General features: G+C 40.1%; 1 protein-coding gene and 1 long non-coding RNA gene across 9 annotated transcripts in view; one reads left to right on the top strand and one right to left on the bottom strand.

Moving 5' to 3' along the window:
* Positions 1–21,205, top strand: part of CNTN4 (contactin 4) — a 521,364-nt gene that overhangs the window by 233,935 nt on the left and 266,224 nt on the right. The window lies entirely within an intron of this gene.
* LOC128408452 (uncharacterized) lies at positions 5,956–20,942 on the bottom strand. The gene is made up of 4 exons (XR_008329089.1): positions 20,904–20,942; positions 9,193–9,269; positions 6,650–6,805; positions 5,956–6,171 (listed from the first exon to the last, which is right to left on the bottom strand). It is a non-coding gene; the product is annotated as an uncharacterized LOC128408452 (long non-coding RNA).

Below are 21,205 nucleotides of genomic sequence, written 5' to 3'. Positions count from 1 at the left end.
ACAGAAGGAAAGGGTTAGAGTAATGTGGGTCACTGGAATCTTGGTTAGAAGATAACTGCTTCTAGCCACTCTGTGGCTTGCCTCAAGCAAGATTGATCTCTGTTGTTTAGCTACATTCCCCCAAAGTAGCTTGGGTTACATTTCAATGGAAGTGCACATTTGAAACCAATGAAACCAATGGACATTCTTTGGTCCTGTGCTTGTGTCCTGCTTAAGCTACAAACATGCTTGGTAGCTTTGAGCAAGTCACAATACCTTATTTTCCCCCATTTATAAAACAAGAATAACTGATTTAATTTCTGCCAAACTTTTCTGCTTGCCTTTTGTTCTTTTGTTCTTTTTCTTTTTTGCTGCTTGATTTTCATCCTTTCCCAACGAAGGCAGATGTGAGAGAACAAGAAAGGCAGGAGGCTTGAATGGGACTTTGTGAATCTAGCAAGATAAAGTGATGCTGGTGCGATAGCAAATCAATGACAGTGACTCTCTCCTTGTAGGGAGCATGGAGGAAGGAAAGGCTAGACGAAAACAGTTCTGCAGGATGTGCCTGTAGTGACTGTCTGAGCCACTGGCATCTAGAAGTCCTTATTAATGTGCTACCTTGTTAAATAGCAAATATATGAACTGATTCATATTTACTGGAAGCAGTAGTTCAACCTGCATGGTTGTAGTTGTTTAGTAGTTTAGTCGTGTCCGATTCTTTGTGACCTTTTTAGTGGTAAAAGTGAACCAAACTGGTCTTGTCAAAGTTGTAAAACAAATTGCAACTTGCTACTCCTTGGAAAATCTCAAAAAGTGGGTAGAGTACAGAATAAGGTTAAGCCATGATTTGAACATGTGTTGGGTATTTCATAAACACACACACACACACACACACACACACACACACACACTTGGCATTGGTCAAATTTCCAATTGGTGGAATGTTCTCTTCAGGGAGGTTTGGCTGGCGCCTTCATTATATACCTTTAGGCACTAGACAAAAATGTTCCTCTTCAACTTCCAATGTGGCTGTGAAGCAAGAGATCATAACTTTCCATTTTAGATTAATCACAACTTAATGCTACATTGAATCACTAAACTGAAAAACAAAACAGCTTCTTAAAGTGTGGTTTGAAGCAGACTTGTTTAACTAACCATAGTTAAGATTAACCACATTTTTTCCTTGTTTGGATGCCACAACAAACTGCATTCTAAAACAGAATCAGAGGCTTCAAAACTCCTCCTCATGGCTATGCTGGAAGTGGAGGAGGAAGTTCATGAGTTCAGAGCTTGCTGTGGCTTCTCCTTGTAACTCTTAGCTACGGTTTAGTGTCACATGCAGACACAGCCATTATTCAGAGCAGCACGTATGTTAATTATTGCAAGTTTTTACAGCACTTTATTTGGACAGTGGTACTTTGGCCACAAATGGTTGTTGAGCAGAGAATATCTTGTAGGCTCATGTTGTGCCTCTGAATATCTGAGAAAGGTTCAGAAGAGATCCCTTGGCATTCCATTGCTGATAGGAACATAGGAAGCTGCCTTTCAGACTATTGGTATATCTAGCTCATAGGAACGTAAGAGTGCTACTGGATCAGGCCAAAGGCTCTTCTAGTCCAGCTTTTCAAGTTCTAGTCCAACTTGAAAGCAGGACCTGAGTGCAATAGCACTCTCCCCAGTTAGGATTCCCAGCCACTGGTATTCAGAGGCATACTGCCTCTGACAGTGGAAATAAAACATAGCTGTGCTGTAAGGTAAAGGGACCCCTGACCATTAGGTCCAGTTGTGACAGACTCTGGGGTTGCGGCGCTTATCTCGCTTTATTGGCCGAGGGAGTACAACTCCCATCATCCCTAGCTAACGGGACCAGTGGTCAGGGATGATGGGAATTGTAGTCCCAAAACAGCTGGAGGGCCATGTTTGGCTATGCCTGTCTTACACACTCCATAACAAATTTCAGAAATATGATTGAAGGTAGTAATTTTTTCTAAGCTGTGCAATGTACTTTTTTTTACAATCTCTGAAATAAGTCTATGAAGCATGTGGCACAAGCAGAATTATATATTGCAGCATGAATTGTTTGTCGGCTGTGATTACCTCCATAACCTGTGCTCTACCACTTCTGAGTAATCAATATATCTTAATGTTGCAAATTACTGAAAGCAAACAATTTATTTTATTGCACATGGGGTAACTTGGGAATTCATGAAATTGTGTTATTTCGTGTTGTCACATCTCTTCAGTCATTCAGTGTTACGTTTTGAGATAGTGAAGTGGACTGATAACTTCTCAGGTTCAGTTCAAATCATGTGCCATTCATTCAGAGGGTGTCATTAAAGTTTCTGCACTGCATGTTGGGCGACTGTGAAGTTTGGAGGTTGCTTACTATTTGTTTTTGCATGGTGAATATGTACACCAACAATGCATTTTTTGGCAATGGGTAGCACTGGCATAGACATTCTCTAGATCATACAGTAAAGTGAAATGCCCATGTTTCTTTGTTATGGAGCATTAACACAAAAAGGCAATTGTCGTTCACCTCCATGAGGATGATGTACTGTTTCAATACAATCTTAATTTTCACCATTTAAGAACCGCAGTTGATTAACAGTTCTATCCAAATGTCATCTTAGGTGTGCCTTCACTATACACTTCAGGTGTCTCAGAACTGGAAAACTGTGACTTAAAGTTTGTTGCAATTAATGATTTCTACATGAATTCTTTGTTTTATTGCCTCTTTTGTCCTTTCTGTGTTCTTGTCATTCTTTTGTGTACTTTATGTACACACAAAGAGCCACACAATAACAAATGAAGGGGGGAAAGGGACACTTGCAAATAATAACACGGGGGGGGGGGACAAAACAAGAAATCCCAGCTCACTATTTGAAACGACAAGATGGAGTACATATTCCAATGTAAATTCTATTCCAGGTTACTGTCACGTTCCAAGGACAGTGTTCTTTTTATGCCTGACTAGGGACTTTATGATGAACTTGTTAGATATTTAATGACAATTTGGATTTCACGGTTAACAGTAAGAGCTGTTCAGTATTGGAATAGACAGCCTCAGGAACTGGTGGACTCTCCTTTCCTGGGAGCATTTAACCAGTGGGTGAACAAGAATCTGTTGCATGCTGTAGTTGCATCCTGCATTGTTGAAGAATTAGCTCAGTTGGCAGAACATGAGACTCTTAATCTCAGGGCTGTGGGTTTGAGCCCCACATTGGGCAAAAGATTCCTGCGTTGCAAGCTGTTGGACTAGATGACACTTGTGTTTCCTTCCAACTCTACAATTCTATGACTTCCAAGACCTAGCCCATATGATATGCTGTAATTTGTGCACACTTCAATTGTGCAATGTGTTTATTGAGGGGGGGAATGTTTAATTGTTTCTGCTCTGCATCATGTACAAAATGCATGAGCTTGCTAGAAAGTTTTCAGTGCATCCTGAAGCTCTCAGTAAAAATGTTTATTTCTCCTCTCTGGAACAGTGCATATTTCTTTGCTGTTAAGTGACAACTTGGAAGCTGGGGAGTGACATTTAACTTCTTTCTGCTATGGTGACATGATGACAGCTGTCGTAGGAAGGAGAAAGATACAATGATTAAAATTCTTTAGATAAAGGCATGCTCACTTTTACAGCTTAATGGAAATCACTTCCTAGTGAAAAAGTCTGGACCACTAAGTATTTTGAGTCAACAAATTGTGTGCTGTCTATGTTTGAAGGAATTAATCTTCCTTTAAACTTTCAATAAACCTATCATTATAGCAAGGGGAATATTAGTTATTATTTGAGCCTGCCTATGAAGATTTACTACCATGAAGTGCTTAGATTTGGGTGAGATTTTTGAGGTTATGGTGTATGAAACGTGAACAGTAAACATTATTATACAAAGCAAAATCACTCCAAGCAATAACTAATTTAGCACCAGGTGAGGTTTTTAGTCCTGATATTTTACTTCTGGACATGTCTTTGATAGGCCTCTGTTGCTGAAACGTGAAGTTATTTACTTAAATTTCGGTTGTCAAGATTCAGGTGTGATATAAAATAATTCTATTCTGATACAATAGTAATTATTTTTGCCCATCTCTCTCTCTCACTTACTCTTTCACACCCACACACCCAGAAGGTTCATGCAACAGGCTGAAGTTCTGTGTGTACTACTGCCCCAATCAGATATAGTTTGCTCATTAACCTGTCCCAAGCCTAGTGTTGCCAGACTAACAAAGCCAGATGAAAACCACCCTCATTTTCAACTTGGGTGTCTAGCAGCTTGACCCTTTTGAGTGTAGGTTACTGTTGGAGAGAGGTTTGGAAGAGAGATTCCTACTCTCCAGTAGGAAAGTTAAGTGCAATGGTGATTGCTACCAAGCATATTAAAACTTGGTTAGGGTTAGATCTGTCCTCATCCACCTTTAAATAAACATTATCCATGAAATGCTTAGGCTAGAATAAATCACAGACACTTAGCTTCACAAATAAGTGAATATTTTACTCACAGTTTCCAAACAAGTGAACAAGAGATCATCCATTAGGAGTAGAAAAAAGATGATGAAAAACGTTCCAAATGATTTAAAAAGAGAAAAAAGTACTAGGTTTCCTTACAAAAAGATCATTCAGTATTTGGATTAGCAAAGATGCAGGCTATAAAATCTCTTTTTAGAGAGAGTCAAATTCACTTGCATGAAGGAGAAAAAGACTGAGAATGGAGGCTAAGCCATACTCACACTGGTAACTTGAGCTCAAGGACCAGGTTAACCCTTTCATGCACACAAGTTTGAGTCAGTAACTTCTTTTAGAACAGCCAGAGATTTTGATGCAATGGAACTCTGCAAGTGAAGAAGAAAGATGTCTGTGTACTAGAGACTCATAATAAGTGATATCCTAAAACAGGGCTCTGGCAAATAGAAGGAGAAGAAATGGAGGCAGTGAGAGATTTTACTTTCTTGGGCTCCATGATCACTGCAGATGGTGACAGCAGCCACGAAATTAAGAGACGCCTGCTTCTTGGGAGGAAAGCAATGACCAACCTAGACAGCATCTTTAAAAGTAGAGACATCACCTTGCCAACAATGGTCCGTATAGTAAAAGCTATGGTTTTCCCAGTAGTGATGTATGGAAGTGAGAGCTGGACCATAAAGAAGGCTGATCGTCGAAGAATTGATGCTTTTGAATTATGGTGCTGGAGGAGACTCTTGAGAGTCGCATGGACTGCAAGAAGATCAAACCTCTCCATTCTTAAGGAAATCAGCTCTGAATGCTCACTGGAAGGACAGATCGTGAAGCTGAGGCTCCAATACTTTGGCCACCTCATGAGAAGAGAAGACTCCCTGGAAAAGACCCTGATGTTGGGAAAGATGGAGGGCACAAGGAGAAGGGGACGACAGAGGACGAGATGGTTGGATAGTGTCTTCGAAGCTACAAACATGAGTCTGACCAAACTGCGGGAGGCAGTGGCAGACAGAAGTGCCTGGTGTGCTCTGGTCCATGGGGTCACGAAGAGTCGGACACGACTAAATGACTAAACAACAACATGGTAGATTGCATCTCAGGGTGTATGAGAAAGTTGGAGGTGATTCCTTTTTTTTTTTGCTTAGCCTTTTGTATTCAGTTTGGTATGTTGAAGGCTACAACTGAGTACAATGCCTGTGAGTTTTGAGGTGTGGTGCTCCTTAACTGAGGGTTCCTTAACAAGTGAATATTTCATGTCAATTGTTTCTTTTTACCTGTTATGTTTATATCACACATGGAAACCATGGCAGGAATGTGTATTTAGCCATTTAATTACAGTTCATAGCATAAATTGAAAGATTGGGTGCTATAAGGTGTGCACCTCCATGGTACTACTACTTTAATATATTTGGAGTATATTGTGTGACAGCATAATGTTTCGTGTGATTTCCATTGGTCCAGCTGAAGCTTATCTTGATTTCTCACTGCCTTTTTGGAACTATTGTTTGAGGCTAAAGGAGGCTAAAGGAGCTGGATATGACTCTACTCACTGAAGGCTGAAAGTTAGCCAGTGGAAAAGAAACGTGGGGGAGAGGGGGATGGAACAAAAGAAGAAAACCGTTGCCTCTTGAGTTGTGGGAGATGATTTGACAGTTGGCTTCTCAGAGGGATATTTAGCTGGAATCGATGTTAGGGGATGCTAAGTCGGTTGGTCCTTTTTGCAGTGATAATAAATATACCTAAAGCAATGAAAATAAAAGGGGGAAACATACATGATTCAAGTCACATATATCATGTTCTCCATAATTTTTCAAGCCTGTAGCCCTCAGCCTTGTAACACATTATATAGCAATTTAAGGAAATGGAGCATCTTGTGTTACCAGAGGGTTGTTTGGGGTTTTCTTTTCAGAAGATTTGTCACCAGCAAAGGATCATTCACTTGCAAAATGCTTTTGACTGAGTTGACGTGAGGCTTGGGCTGTTAAAAGTCAGTTGCTGCAAATTAAATAATCCACTACTCAAAATACCTAAGTAAAATAATGTGGGCCAGTGTGTCTAGTTCATGTGGACACATGTGGGGGGGGGAGGGAGGGGGAGATAAGACTTCCTGTTACTCCTATCTACTTCTGCTCTGTGAACTAATTCCAAGTCCTAGGAAACAAATTTTAAATTTTGTCTGCTTCATTAATATTTTCTTCAGGCAGGAAAGATACTTACCATTCAGTAGCTCATAAATATCCTTTATTTAATGTCTTTCTTCTTTAGAATAAAGAGAAGTGATCCAGCAGTATTACAGCTGCTTTGCAGCAAGTAATCTGTTCATTCTGGTTTAGCCATCTAGAAACCTGTAGTTTCTCCCCGGATACCGTAAGCCTGCAATTTAAATGGGGATTACGTTCTAGGGATTGCGCTTAAAGCTGAAACCACATAGAGTCAAAACACATCAGGTTCAATGGTGGGAGAGCCAAAGTTGTTATTGTTGGCATCCATCTGCCTTGAAAACCAATGGAGTGTGCCTCCAGGGATGGAGTCAAATCACTGTCTTAGCAGCACCAAAGTGAAATCCCTGGGGCACAAGCCTGGGCAGTGTATATGGAGGTCCTGGACTGCCCAGACGACCAGACCGCCCTCCAGCTTCTCTGATATGGTCCAAAGGAAAGCAGAACAATACGTTTGGCACTAACTTGGTTGTCGGAAGAAGGTGCAAAAGGTGCCATCCAGCTGTCTTAGGAACTCCACTCCGGATTTGTGTAGCGTCTACTCCTTAGCCTTTTCTTCTCCCAAACCCCCCCCCCAAGACAGCAGAGGATTAGGAGCATAGTTTTCCTTCTTCTAGATGGGCTACCTTCCCAGGTTGACAAGCTCCATCTGCTCCTCACTTCTACAGCATGTGCAGAAACCTCCTTCTTGACCATTGGACCCCACTATTGATCTTGTCTGCTCAATCCGCTGGCGCCTTTTTTCCACATGCAGGGGAAGATTAGCCAGCCAGCTGAAGCCATTCCCAGGGTGTGGCCGCTGCCTCACGCTGATAGCTTTTAGGAGCCACAGCCGAGTGCAGGGTAGGAACCAAAGGTAGACAAACTACTCCAGAAGGAGTCTATTACCCCCTCTCCTAACACTCCATTAGTTAATAGTTTACTTTTATATAATATCTAATAGAGCAGCAACATCTAGCATTTAGCAATGACTTGCATTTGCTAAATAGTGCTCTTTGGCTATCATGGAACCAACAACAGAGAGTTTTCATACCACCTTGTAGTTCAGTGCTTTTTAGTAGAAACAAGACAAACCCATTCAAGTGGTAGGTCTTAAATGCTGAGGTATGAAGTGGAAATGTACATATGAAAAAAATCTTTTTTAGCTGATGGTGAAATGCTGTTTGAACTGGAATAATTTCTCTTAAGCAAAAACCAAGCATGCAAATGCTTTAAACTGTCAGAATTTGGAACTGTATAGTACATTACCTATGAAATGTTTGGTTAACGTAACTTCCAATTTCCACATGTAAATATGATACACGGTATACATTTATATTACAGTGCTTGTATATTAACATACAAAAATAAATTAAAATCCTAATCACATTGCTACAATGTAGCTTCAGAATTATAATCCAATCTGTTTTCCTTCTGTTTAATCCCTTGCAAAGGCCATTTTCTTCCCCCTCTTTTGCTGCTGAGGCTTGTTAGTGTCTCATTTCTCTCTTTATTTTCATTTTCCTCCTCCTTCTCCTGCGTATATTTTTATCCCTGGGCCAATATCTTTCTCTCCCCCACAGGTTTCTATTTTGCTTCTAGGTTTCCCTTTAACAGTCTCCACTTCCTGTCTCATTTGCTTACTCCTGTCTTCTCTAATATTGATTCCTGCTCATGCTGCGCAGTCACTCCTAATGATTTTTGACATTTTTAAGGGCAGAATGCTTCCTTGCACACTCCATCATGATTCTCCCCTGGCAGATACAAGTAACTCCCACTGAAGTCAGTGAGAGTTATTTGTAATCCTGGAAGGGGAGAGAAACACTAACCCTCAAAGATGGCTCCAGGGGTATTGGTCACATTGGACTGGTGCTTAAAGGACTAAGAAAGCTGTCTCCCATCAATGAGTGGAGTAAAATGGTGAATGAAGCTCTTCATACCCAAGGTTTGTCTAATCCACTTGTTTGGGGATGGGAGGAAATTTTTCCCAAATGAGATTAGCTCTCCACTCCCCAACCCTCAAACCCATCCCTGAGATAGATCATGTTTCTTGGTCATTTGCCAAGAATGCCTCAACTTGTTTGCTTAATATTTTTTTGAAAATTGCTTATTCATCTAGCTAAGAGATATCTGGGTGCTTAACAATACTCAAAATGTTGTTCCTTATTCTAATCATGTCTTTGTCTTTTTATGTGGCCCCTTTTACTTTTTCTGTATTAAAGAGTTATAGATGAGTTTTGATTTTGAGAGCATTCCCTTGATTTTGTGAGAATTAGTTTGAAGTATACTGGTGCTCTTTTACACTAGCTGACTTGTCCTTTACTCCTCTTGTATCTGTGAAAGTCATGCAATGGAAGAAAATGAAATGGAAGATTAATTTCCTGTTTTTTGGTGGTGGTGGTGGCTCTGTCCACTTGAACAAAGGAACATAAATGAATGCCTTATACCAAGTCACATCATGTGTTCATCTAACCCAGCACTATCTAATCTCAATGTCAGCAGGTCCCCATTGTCTTGGGCAGAGTGAGATATTTCCCTTCCACACTATCTGAAATCCCTTACCTGATGATGCTTTTGATTGAATCTGTGGCCTTCTGCATACAAAATTGGCCCTTTGCTGTTGGATGTGTATCTCTTCTCTATTTAAAAAAGAGAGAGAACACGTAAGGGCTATGTACACACAACACTTTATTCTAGACTCAATGGAGTCCTTGTTTTTTTCTCCGTAGTCTGCACACAAAATCAAGATTTATTGCATATGTTTATGCTTCTTGAGAAACTGGTTTGAATTCAAACTAAAAGCTGATTGCAGATTGATTCTGCATTACCCAGCAGTGTGTCTATTTGAAAACACAGGTGGTCCTGGCAGTGGGGGATGTGTATCTACACCTGTCCAATGGTGCTGTGGGTGGGCATGTACCAAGATCACAACCACTGCTTCTTTCTTCATTCACATGGGGCATGTGCAGGGAGGAAAAGGCATGGGTAACCCAATTAAGGGGATAATTTTCAGACACATGTCAAGTAACCTCACCAACTCTTGTTGATGACAGGGTCCAGAATCAATGTAGGTAAGTAGTGTGTTGAGGACAAGTATGAACACTTTCAGATTGAGAAAATTACATTTTTGGGTCTGCAAACAGATTAGTGGAGAGATTATTTTGTGCACTTCAGATCATCCCACATGATACCCCTTGTAGGAATTTTTCTGGTATTACCCAGGGTTGATGTTGCTTTTGCAGGTGTTTCCTCTCATTTGCATGCCACAGCTGACTGCTGAATACTTTAGTAGCTTGATAGCCTCTGGCTAGGAGAAAGAGCTTTCTGCAGTCTTACTGCTTTCTTTCCAGCAGGAGCCAGCATTTAGTGTGAGGCTGAGTTTATACAACTATAATTCACTCCTTGGGAAATAGAAAAGGGTGGGAGGGCTGGTATCAATAATGCCACAAAATCCACATACTTAAGATGTGCTGTTTCATTCATGCTTTCAAGCCTTCTGATAGGATATTGTAAACATGCAGGGTTTTTATATCAGTTTTAAGCTAAATAATGCCTTCCATAAATTGAATGCAATGCAATTTCTTTGCTTTTATTTCAGAGTTTATTTTCAGTTATATTCAGCAATTCAGGGAAGTTACTGAGAAAGGGGACAGCGACAGAATGAAAACATTTGCTCTATAGAATTAATCAGTTAGGTATCATATAATTGTATGGCTGGTGGATTTTGGTTTTTTTTTTGTTTTGTTTTTGCTGAATGTTCACAGCAACCAAATTACATTTGTCAAACTGAGAACTAAACTGGATGTTGCATGGGAAATTATGATTGGATTTTTCCACACAATGTAGTTCTTCTGAAAGAAGCAAAAATAAAATGTTATCTTTAAAAAGTGCACAGGGGGTGGAGGACTAGATCAAATCAGATCCCTAATTAGCCCCCTTCTGGTGGGCTAGCTTTGACAGGTGGGCAGGACCACCCATCTGTCCACCACCTGATGTCATCAGGATACCAGGTGATGGACACCTATCAAAGTTCACAGAGATTAACCTCAATACTCAATTAGTTCAATATTCTTGATGTGGGGCTGCCCTTAAGGTTAGTCTGGAAGCTTCAGTTTGTGCAAAAAGGGGCAGGTGGGAGTGGAATAGACTATCACTAGTATATAAAACTAGGGCTGAACAACCTACACTATTTCTCTACACTACACTATTTCTCTGGACCAAATATAAAGTTTTAGCAATGTATGAGGCCTGAAACAATTCAACACCAGGTTGTTTGAAAGATAATCTCACCCCCTATATACTTGTTTGACAGCTGTGGAAGAGGAATCTCTTCCAATGGTGCCTAGGACATCTGCTCCATGACAAGTCAAAACCCGACCTTTAGCATTGCAATACCAGTTGTATAGAAATTTCCACCCTGCACAAATTAGGCAGACACCAATCATATTGGTCTCTTTGTGCCTATTACATATGTAGACAAGCCTTTCCAGAGAGATGGTCACAGCCATGCTTCTTATCTATTTTCAAGCATTAAATTACATATAAAGACTTTCTGAACATCACTTTGAATTTTCTGGAATATAAAGTGAATAATACATTCCATAAGGAAATAAAATAAATAACCACCTTCTGGGATAAGTGCTAAAATTGTTGGAGAAGGCTTACTGCACACCCAGGGCACACTACAATAAACAGTGGATTCAGCATTTCAGGTCTTAAATTTTAAATGTCATCATGTGCAGTTTTCTCTGTAGGCACGTGAGCACTACTGCTGCAGTGATTTTCATAGGGGGAATCCAGACAATGTACAATAAGCATTTTCACTGTGTCTGCCCATTTAGGTTTTCCAAATCTATTCTTACACTCTCCAAGGGGGTTCTTATTTAATGCCAGGGAAACCACTTCAGTGCCTTAAAGTTTGCGAAGTAATCACAAGGAAGAAAACATCGGTAACAATAGTCATACATTGGTAAGAAGAGTAGTCACCATTGTGAAGGAAAGTGAAAGAAGAGCTGGTTTTGCTTGCCACATAAATGAGGCTTATAGTTCTCTCAACATGAAATGAATTATCAATTACCTTGCAGAGTCCTGAGATGACCATGATAAAAGAAATGAGCAACAATAATAATTAATTAAATTGATTAAATATTAATTAAAATATTAATAGGTTGCAAATAAAATTGCCGAGCCAAATAAGTGTGTATATCTACACACAAATAGAGAAGATATACAAGTACTTTGCCTTTTAGAAAAATGTTTACAACATAATACTTGCTTTGTTGGGTTTGTTTACAAATCTGTATCCTATTATATTGGTTTTTCACTGTTAAGAACTAGGTTATGGCCATTAAAAGATCTGTACTTTTCCAAAACTGCTTTATCCTTGGTTTTCATCCTCTGATAGGATAGTCACACAGTTGGGATAATAAGAGAACAGATAGAATGGTTCCCTGATAATGGTCTGCATTATGAATCAAGTGAAATTCTATGTGGCGACGTGGTTGGTACTGTGGTCTAAACCCCAGAACCTAGGGCTTGCCGATCAAAAGGTTGGTGGTTCGAATCTCAGCAACAGGGTGAGCTCCCGTTGTTCGGTCCCTGCCCTGCCAACCTAGCAGTTCGAAAGCACATCAAAGTGCAAGTAGATAAATAGGTACTGCTCGGGCAGGAAGGTGAACGGTGTTTCCGTGCGCTGCTCATAGCTGTCAACTTTTGGATTTGAAAATAAGGAATCAGCAGCCTCACCTGTCCCGGAGACAGTCTACAGGATATTTAACAATCCGGGATAGCAGCGGGAAACGGCGCTGAAATAAGGGAATTTCCCGCCAAAAAAGGGAAGGTTGACAGCTATGGCGCTGCTGTGGTTCGCCAGAAGCGGCTTAGTTATGCTGACCACATGACCCGGAAGCTGTCTGCGGGTTGGCTCCCTCGGCCTGTAAAGTGAGATGAGTGCTGCAACCCCAGAGTCGCCCTCGACTGGACTTAACTGTCAGGGGTTCCTTTACCTTACCTAAATATAAAATGGTAAGTTTGAAGAAGTAGGAGGACCTGTAGGGCAAACTTCCCTCTAAAAAAAGTTGTCTCAATGAGGCTTCAGCATTCCCAGAAGCTACTAAATTAAGAGTAACAGCTGGCAAGCCATTCTGTACTAACTTCTTATAAATTTTTGGAGCTTCCCAGTGACATCAGGTGAGCTGTTGCTTTTTCAAAACCTGTTGCTCAGCACCTGTAGATCATTTGTTTTGCATTTTGAAAGTAGAAAGATTAGTAGCTTTGTGGTTTGGTATACACCAAATGAGCATTACCCACTTACAGGGCTGAAGTAAAGCCCAATTTTAAATTAAGCTGATTATTTGTATCCTCATCAACCACTTACAATTGCTTGACTGCTCCTTGTATTTACTTGTCTGTATTATTTGATCCCTCCAGAATGTTTTTAAAAGAACAAATGCTAATAGTTTTACAACCATCTGCCGAAGATAAAAAAATAAATACAGGATAAACTGAATATTCACGGTATGGCATTTGTTGTTAATAAAAACTTTGATTTCCAACCAGATGCTGCTTGAAAGAAATAATAAAATCCCCAAAGTAAATGAGCTTGGATGCTAACAAGTTTAGTCGTTGATCTGTTTTGAACATAATACTTAACTGTGATAAGTTGAGGAAGTTTATCAGAAGGGAAGGGGAGTCTTTATAGCCCGAGGCTTCCTCCCATAATGCTAACCATAGTTTAGTGTTGCAGCTGAAAAAAGGCCAGTGTGAGGACTGACGCTTACATGGATGAATGCTAGGACGTAACTAAGTGAGAAACGCTACTGTATGTGATTTGACTATACGTGAATAGGATTTAATGAGTCTATATTACATTTAGGTAGTGTAGTAGTGGAGCATAGCTTGCCAGCTTTCTTTCGTCTTAAGATTATACAATCTGATTCATGTATTCAAGTTGTTTACGCATTTTCTCTTCCCAACCCTGCCTCATGTGTGGAATCACATAAAGAACATGACTGTGAAATCTGGGCAGTAAATGGATATATCATTAAGCTGTATTCTAGCAGTATCTTTTCACTCTTGACACCCCCCCCCCATGCAGTTTCATACGTGGGACATGAATGGGGGGAAAGTGTATGTGGAGAAAATAAGCCACTAGGTCATGTGTGAATTGGCATAATCCTCTAAGTAAGTGATCACACTTACTTGCTTTTGAGTGTGTATATAACTGCAGTCTTAGATCTGAAGTGTCTCTACACCACCTTCAATAAACCTGGTGTTCTCTTCTGCGTATAGTCACATTGAAGTTAAGCCAGTATGGTGTAGTGGTTAAGAGCGGTAGTCTAGTAATCTGGGGAACCGGGTTCGTGTCTCCGCTCCTCCACATGCAGCTGCTGGGTGACCTTGGGCCAGTCACACTTCTCTCAGCCCCACTCACCCCACAGAGTGTTTGTTGTGGGGGAGGAAGGGAAAGGAGAATGTTAGCCGCTTTGAGACTCCTTAAAGGGAGTGAAAGGCGGGATATCAAATCCAAATCCAAAGCCACAGATTAAATACTGTCTATCGACAGACACACAGACACCATTTGTAAGCTGTCTAGAGAATTGTAATGATGAGTAGCCATGCAAATTTAAAAATTCTTTCTAGTCTGGCATATTGAACATTCCAAACACAGAGCGGTCTTGATGCTAAAGTTTCACCATAGAAATAAAAATAAACAAAGTGTAAAATAATGTCATCTGCCAGTCTCTGGCTGGTGGAAAAGGTTAATACATTGCTTTCAACAGTGACAGCTTTTAAAGAAAAATAATTTATGTAATTTGAAATTGGATAAATGTGTGTATGTTGTTTCCTCCTTTGATTTTGTTTCATTCACTAAACCGCTTATCATTTTTATTTTCTGATCAAAGAAAGCAAAATTCTTCAAATCTACTGTTACATATTTTCAATGACCACAACACACATCAGGACTTTTCATTAAACTATATATATTTGTATGGACTTCGTTGACATTTGCTTAAATTACAAACTACTGAATCAGATTAACACTCCCAACACTGAACAATTTTGTAGTCATAGTAATAGTATGTTTTTGATGTAGATTTGTTTGATGACCTAAATTAGCAGGCTATGTTCAGTCCAGCCCAAAATGAATTAAAGCTGATACTGTATAAATTCTTCCACAGCTGAATAGTGCACAATGGATATGCCAAAGGATGCTGGGAGATAAATTCCAACAATTTACTTCTAGTCCCAATTGCTCTGGGAAGCCTATTTTCTCAGTAAGAGAAAATACACAGCTTTCTAGATGCTATTAGTTTGAAAAATTAAGGGTGGATGTCTTTTTGTGTGAGGCAAGTGGAACGTTAATGGCATCACAGGAGTAATAAAGAACTAAGCTCCTAACCTTATGTTTGAAAAGTCTGGGGTTGAAGGCAAAAGCTGTTCACTTAAAGAATGGACAGTGTGAAGCAGCCTTGAAAGATAGTATCTGTAGGCTAGGAGAAAGGCAGTTAAATAATCAGATAATATAAGCTACAGAGAAATGGGCCTTTCAGTCTTCGTAGAAATGTGAACTCTTAACCAAACAATGAAAAATATTTGAACTATGAGCACAGTATTTCTAGGTTAGAAATCCACTCCAGGCAAAGAACGAGATGAGATTAGTAGCTGGTCGGAAATGTATTTACTTACTTATTAGCATTGTTAATTCATTTATAACCTGCATTTAGGTTGAAAGAATATACACAAATACAGAACAGCTAACAGTGTAAAGTTTAAACCAATATAAGTTATATAAGTTATAGATAATTGTTTTTGTGTTAATGGTTTGATGCATTACTGATTTACTGGTTGTATACATACTGCTCTGTTTTTTGTAAACCACAATAATTTAAATGTGTGTGTGTGTTACAGTAGCCTTCTATTCCTCTAAAAATTGGGGGAAGCGTTAACAATCAGTAGCAGTTCTATTTAGCTGATTGCAACTTGTGACTAGGACTTACATTTGTTAATGTGCTGGAAGCTGCCCAGAGTGGCTGGGGAAACTCAGCCAGATGGGTGGGGGATAAATGATACAATTATTACCATTATCGTTGTGGTTGTAAACAGAGGCATTTGTGAGGGCCTTTAGTGAGGAAGTTTGAGGGAGAGTCCCGGGGTGCTGTCTCACAGTAGACATAGGGTCAGGATGTTGTGCAAACTTTTTTAAAAAAATAATATTTATTATTAAAATAATATTTATTAAGGATGTTGTGCAAACTTACTCCTGCAGCAAATCCCTTGCTAGAAAAGAAGGTACAGCAGCTTGAGGTCTGCCTCTTCACACTTCCACCTACAGTGGTACCTCGGGATGCGAACGGGATCCATTCCAGAGCCCCGTTCGCATCCTGAATGGAATGTAAGACACGACAGTGCATCTGTGCATGTGCGCGTTGCGTTTTGCCACTTCCGCGCATGCGCGTGACGTCATTTTGAGCGTCTGCGCATGTGCGAGCGGCAAAACCCAGAAGTAACGCACTCTGTTACTTCCGGGTTGCCACAGAGCGCAACCCGAAAGTGCTCAACCTGAAGCACATTCAACCTGAGGTATGACTGTACTGGGAAAGAAGAAGGAGAGAAGGTGGAACTTCTCAACACCTACTTTGCCTTTGTCTTCACCCAAAAACAACAATGCTGCAGCTGCATAAGTTGCCACCATGTAATTTGCAAAACACTGTGGCAAGGGCTTTTTATCAAGGAATTAATGTCTAAGCAGACCAGGAATTACTTAATAAAATAGCATTCTCATATGAACTAGTATAGTTTATCTAATGCTACCCAGGAATGAGCAGAACAGACTTCCACTCATGCACTAGGACTGAACCCTCATCTGTTCATCCCTGCAACCCCCTCAAAATCTGCTCTGGAGGGTTGGAGGGCAGTCTGAAGCAGCTTTTACAGGCTTGGGGGTGGGCTTATTGGAAAGGAGAGGAATCTGTCAGTTTTTCAGAATTGTTTTTGAGGAACTTGGAAGAGACAAAATAAGAAAGATATGTACAGAGCCCACTGTCTCTTCTGTGATGTTAAGTCTCTCATTTTGTTTAGATTGTGATTGAGTTTCATGACAACTGATGGTAGATGTGCTGCAGCGAAATGGGACTTTCTGTACACCACAGAGAGAAGAGGCCTGACAAGTATGAATGGCTAGGCTGAGATGGGCTCTTGCTTTGTTATTGTGTGTGACTTCAGTGTAGCAGCAAAATGAAATCACGTCCTAGTCTGACAAGGAGATACCCAATAACTCAATATGTGCTTCAGCTATTTAAATTTCATTTATCCCACACTGTGAACATTATGCATAATAGCCTCATTTGACAAAGTAACTTCGTACAGTAGGCTGCTTGCATACAAGGATTCTGCATGGTGCTTATCATATCAAAGGCTTTTACGTATATGTCATTCTCATGACATATAAGGAAGATGTGAGACATTTCATGATCTGGCATGTTTTCTGGAAGAATGAGTGGTGAATTGAGTTCATTTGTTGATCCCACTATCTTGCTTCCATAACTCTTCCTCTTGTAACTGCTTTCCCTCTTCTTATTTCCTCTGCTTTCACTTGTAATATAAATAAGGTGATTTCTGAAATACTACGTTTGCATAAGTTTCATTGGGAATATATCACTAAATGCCTCCTTGAAGACTAAATTAATGTCAGGTAATTCCTTTTACAAGGACTGGGTGCTATAGTGTATCATGTTTTGCAGGGAAGTTAGGGGTACTGTACATATTTCATGAAAACTATGCAAGTATCACGCTTTCAAAGTGTGTAGCTCAAAAAAGAAGAAGCTGAAAATGGAGATCCATGTTCTGCAAGAAAGATATTAGTGCTTTTAATAGTATACTTCCTTACTAAGAACACCTGTTTAATTAATTATTTAAATGTATGACATACAGTTCATTTTCCAAGGAACTCAGTGCAAAATGGGTCAACTAGTTCCCCCATGATTCCAGTAGCAGAACTTTGGGAAGCCGTAGTGTGGAATAAAGGCAATAGTTCCTTCTTTGGTAAGACCATTTAGGTTGGAGTTATTTCTTCTAGGATAAAATTAAGTGGTCTATGTTAAGTAGCTATTGGTGAATTATTATTATTATTATTATTTGGACGTATCGTTATTGGCCCAGTAGTGGGTGGCATATGAAAAGGGTGGGAAGGCTTGGTAGGGTGGGAAAGCAAACCTGGACACTAATTTTTAGTTACAAAGTTCTTGTAATGACCACCCCAAATAGATAAAATCCAATGAGAGGAGGATCCAAAAGTTGTTGGAAGAGCTGGTGGAGACTGCATACACAGTATATCTTTAAAGTACATTCCCACCTCCTAAAGTATTTGTGGTGTTGTAGTTTATCCCTTACAGAGCTACAAAGACAGTAAGAGTCTGTTGGAGCTCAACTTTCAGTACAGTGGAAAACGGTACATTAGCATTTAGTACAGGTAACTCTGGAAATTGAACTGGCCATAGTGACATGAAACACTTTCAATGGGTGCTGCTGGTGTACCAGCTACAGACTTTCTTAGGCAGTGATGGCCTGGCTGTCATGTCTGAATTTCTGCAATGCATTGTACATGGAACATCCTTGATAGTTCAGAGGCCTCAGTTATTACAAAATAACACTGCTAGACTTAAAACAATTGCACTAGTAATCCATGAGCATTAGTAGCCACCTTTCAATGGGGTCAAGTACACTACAGTTTGCTTCTTCCTTTGTGCAATCTAGAGTGAAGCTTCAGGGGCATGTAGAGAGTGTTAGCTGAATTAAGCACGTTGGTACAAGAGGCTTCCGTATTATAACAACAACAACAGCAAAGTTGTTAAGGACGAGCACAACTAATTTTATTTTAGTGATCTCCTGTATGCACTCTTGTTATACTTTTATAGGATTAAACAGAATCAATCTTTTTAAAGTTGAAACTGAATTCATTGTGCTGCAACAGTCTTTAATCACCCTAGGTTTACTTGGAAGTAAATTATATTGTTGGGATTTGGTTCCATGTTGGCATGTTAATGACTGAAGACATGCCGCCTAATCCTGCACATAATTTCCACTGAGTTACTCTGAAGGAAGAGGGCAAAGCATTGCAACATTACTCTGACAAACAGTCATTACACTCGGTTTTAGAGTTGTTTTTTATGCTCATCTTTAACTTGACTTTTATTTAGGTGATTAAAATGCCAGTCGTTGCCTGGCATGCACAACATACATCATTAATGGTGATTTATTTTGGCATTTAACAGAATTGGCACACCAGTGGGCAGAAGAAAAACAAACGTGAGGCAATTCCCAAAGAAGCCTAATCTTGTTTGCAGCTCTTTTGATATGGCTCTGAGTTACTTTCTAAAACATACTTTTTATGGGATGCCAGGAGAAATTGACAGTACAAGCAATAGGACTTTATATGCAAACATCTTCATGGCAGACTGATTTGTTTTCCTTCTGAATGGGAAAAATGGAATTGCTTTTTAGTCATCAAAGCAACACATAGGTTCAACAATTTGTTTTCCAAAGGTTCTGAGTACCCATAGCAGTGTATTTCATTTGCTGAGAGCCTCTGAAAAAGAGCCCCTAAACACTTTTTCAACAATGCCCATGTTGCTTCTTCCTTGCCTTATCATGCTCAGAGTTCGTACAGTCAACTTTTTCTATCAAAATCCAATTACGAACAAAGGTGCCTTTCAAAACAATTTGCCACAGCTGGATGGAATCGCCAAAAAGTAAAGTTAGAAAAGCATCAGCACAAATGTGAGAACAGCATTAGATTCAAATTGTATTTATATATCATTTTTCTCCATCTCTTCAGGTCACTTGTGACTATGCAGATTTTCTTTTTCTTTTTTCCTTTTTAATAAGGCAAACATTTACTTTATGTTTGGTGCCATTTAGAGTCTGTGATTTTTTTGTGCTTATACGTTACAGAAATTAGGGCAGAATGCATGTATTAAATTGGGGCTTTGTGGAAATTATTGAACATACAAAAAAATGTAGCTATGGGTCGTATATAACAAAACTGTCCCTGTTCACCTGCACAATGGTATTTCCTTTCCATCTTCTCTATCCCCACTTCCCCAAACTGTTCTGGGGGTTCCTGTATATGAGTTTTTGAAGTGGGGCACAAAGACTGGAGTAGAAAATGAAGTCCCATAGCTGAAACAGAAGTGTTAAGGGGACAACTTTTGGATAACCGTATGGTAAAGATTTTCCTTCCTGGCATGTGTAGCAGTTTTAAGGAGAGTCAGTATGTTTTAGGAAAAGCAGTACTTGAAATACAAAAAAATAAAGTACATGCACCAATTACAAGTTACATGAAATGCATAATTGCATTTTTTTAATGTCTGTTTTGGCTTTTAGCCGAGAGTGGGGTGGATCAGGATTGGGGCTGCACATGGTACACAACCTGTTTTTCTGCACCACAGTGTCAATAATCCCTCTCCCCCACAAAATGCTGTTTGCCAAAGGAACGAGACTGTTTAAAAGAAACACACAGTTCTGAAGGTAAATTCAAAATCAGTAAGTACAATTTGTTTTTCACAAGAAAAACAGCAACAGCCATAAACATGTTAAAATTGATCGTAGACTCATAGAGTCCATGAGTCGACAAATGTAATCCAACGCAGCCCCTTGCAATGCAGGAAGCTTTCCCCCAACATGGGGCTCAAACCCATGACCCTGAGATTAAGAGTCTCATGCTCTACCAACTGAGCTACCCCAGGATGTATTTAACATTACATGTAGTTTTAACTCTATGAAACTGTGATAACAGTTGGGAATGTCACTTCTCAAGATAATGGTATCCACTCTGGGCTGTACTGCGAGCTTGAGGCTGTTTGAGTCCAATATTTCAGGACTCAAATATTGTCATATTGTTCTGATGACATTCATACCCGTCAACTGTCCCAGTAAAAACAGGTGATTTCGGGCTGCACTTTTTTCAGGCAGGGCACCCCAAATGTGTGTTTTTGGGTGCTGCGCCTGAAAAAGCACAGCTCAAAAAAGAGTGATCTCACATGGCAGTGCGGACCTGGAAGATGGGCCTCCTTTCCCCTCATCCTAGTTCCTTCTCCCTTTACACCTGACCAAAGAGCTCTTCATTTACACCTCACCTACCCCTTTGCCTATCCACTTACAGCTTTCCCCAAACCCCTCTGTCTTACCCCAAACCACCCCCTTCCCTTATAGCTCCCCCCAGTCCCTTTTTAAAGCAGGCGGAAGATGCTCCCACTCCCCTTAAAATAGCTCACCTGGGCTACCTTCCACCTGTGCTACTGGCTTGCCTGCCAGCCTTCTGTTCTGATGCCAAAGTTGCCATGGTTGCTTATTGGGAGAGCCTTGAACAGCACAGGAACCATAGGGGACTGGAAGAGACAATTTAGCCATTTCCCCACCACCACCCTAGTCCTGATGAAATTTGTGCCCCAAGATTGGGCTACGATTGGCTTCCTTTCTGATAAACATAGATTGAGGGTAGGGGTAGTTAATTGGGACCATTATAGATGGAAATAGTTAAACCCCCCTCGCCACCCACATGGTTCCTATGCTGCTC

The sequence above is a fragment of the Podarcis raffonei genome, chromosome 2, assembly GCF_027172205.1.
Source record: "Podarcis raffonei isolate rPodRaf1 chromosome 2, rPodRaf1.pri, whole genome shotgun sequence".
NCBI classification, from domain to species: domain Eukaryota; kingdom Metazoa; phylum Chordata; class Lepidosauria; order Squamata; family Lacertidae; genus Podarcis; species Podarcis raffonei.
The sequence above is the reverse complement of the archived record's forward strand: the minus strand, read 5'-3'. Positions and strand labels throughout refer to the sequence as shown.